The sequence below is a fragment of the Acanthamoeba castellanii genome (assembly GCF_000313135.1).
Source record: "Acanthamoeba castellanii str. Neff unplaced genomic scaffold scf7180000084738, whole genome shotgun sequence".
NCBI lineage: Eukaryota > Discosea > Longamoebia > Acanthamoebidae > Acanthamoeba > Acanthamoeba castellanii.
Genome location: NW_004457301.1, coordinates 13,935 through 16,110, shown reverse-complemented (window position 1 = coordinate 16,110; position 2,176 = coordinate 13,935).

Sequence of the window (2,176 nt, the reverse complement as noted above, 5' to 3'; positions counted from 1 at the left end):
ATGCCCTGGGCATTAATGAGGGAGTGTGCAGTAAATTTGTGGTGGTGGGTGTGAGTACAGCATGTTACCAAGCAGATTTGCCTTGCCAAGTTGGGATCTGGTGTGAGAGGTAGTACCTGCACTCTGAAAGGCACAGTGGATCTTGCCATCACAGTTGGTTATGATGGAAGTCACAGTCCACCCATCAACAGCTAATCTGCAACCCATTTCAAAGGCAGCTGTGTACTCCATAATGGTTGAGGCACCAGTGTAATCCTGCCCATGGATGATGGTCTCAATGTCAAGAAGCTGTGTGCAAATATCATAGAATAAGATTGAGTTGTTGGGAGCTTTGGTGGGTGGCAGATGTTGTTTTGACCAGGAATGGTGGGTTACCTTGCTGGTCATCAGATCCTTCATGATGAGCACACAGCTTGGTCATCAGCACTGCCCATACCAAGTGCTGTGGTGATGTTAGGTCATTGGAGGAGGCTGGTAAAGGTGTTTTTGTGGGTGAGCGTGGTGATGTGCATGTTCAGAGTTGCAGATGGGGCAGGTGGGTGGGATGAGGTACCCATGAATTCAAGTTTCAACAAGTTGCTCCTGCACTGTGTGCAGGTGATGGTGGTGCCAGTTGTGATGGCGCCAACCTCTCTGAGCTGCACAGACAAGGGCCCATGGCAGGTCAAGCAATACTGTTTGGCATATGCCCACTCTGCAATGCGCAAAAGCAGGGCTCTGCTGATGATGGTGTTGGCCCAACCCATGGTCATGGGAGCAACCAAAGGCAGGGGCTTCAGTGCTGGCACACGTTCAAGGTGTGAAGTGAGTTGTTCAGTCTGTGACTCATGAGAGAAAATGATGGTGGAGCGGTGAATAGGAGTAATATTGGAATAGAACAAATGTGTTCAAAGAGTGTCCATACCAAGAACTCATGGCCACAGGAGTCTGGACAGTGATGGACAAGAGTGGCCAGCAGGGACAGGGTCAAAAAAGTGGTACCTAAAGGTAGAGGGCAGGTGGTTGGCCAAGGAATTCACATGAGAAGAGGGAGGGAGGGAGGGAGATTGGCACAAGCAAAGCAAGAGAGACAGATAGCAAAAAGGATGAGACATACCCATCCACTTGTGCTTGTCTTGCTGACCTTGCACCTCTTGGACTGCCCTTTCCATGTCATCACCATTGGCAAAGCACCAGGACACCAAAACAGATGCTGGCATCAACTGCGCCATCAGAATGGGAGTCATGGTGCTTGCGCTGACTCTGATGGCTGCTGTGGTGGTTGAAAAGCACAGAAGGATTGTGGTGCCACAGCATTGCCATTGGAGGTACACCAAAGAGAGTGCCTGCAACTTGGACTGCTCATACTGCTTGTGCAATGTTGAAGTGGAAAGTACAGCACCTGCTTCTCTGCTTCAAGCATCTTGTGCAAGCACTGCATGGCCCCAGCCATCACCATCACAGAGCAGCAGTGAGCACAACAGAAAGATGTATTTTCTTCTCTGCCATGAGACAGGTAAAATAAACCAACAGACATAGCAGGAAGGATGGTGCTGAGGGAAATCATAGAAGATGAGCGTGGGCCAGAAATCCCAGGTACCTCAAATTAGCATGCCCTCAATTCCCATTGGTGGCACATTGATTGTGGCGCACACATGTTGTTGCTGTGGCTTGCCTGCCATCCATGGCATTGGCCATCTTGTGCAGAATGTGCATTGAAGGTACCACAGTCTGATGGTCCAATCACTGGCCCACCACCTAAAGCCTGAAACAGGTGATCCCATAATGGTGGAATCAACTGGACAGTGCAGGTAATACTAGAGCACCACACCACCTTGTCTGGTGGGTGGGTAGTGGCTGGTGCGGTGTCCTGCTGCTTCTAGTTCCTAGAAGCAGCAGGACACTGCACCAGCCAGGAAGAAGAGTATTTTTGTTTTGGTTGTCTGAAGAACTACTTATGTGGAGACCTCAGTACCATGAGGCACATGCCCTGTGCTGCAGGTGCTCACCCTCTACAAAGATTCTTCATGTGGCACATTTTACTTGAGGCATTTGCATCTTCACATGAGCTGTGAAAGGTACAAAAGATAAAATAGAAGGCAAGGTTGTTTATTCCAGGCGCATGAAGAGATGTGTGAATGATGGAAGGCACAACATGTGTTAAGCACTAGGGGGTGAGGAATGTTGATGTAGATCA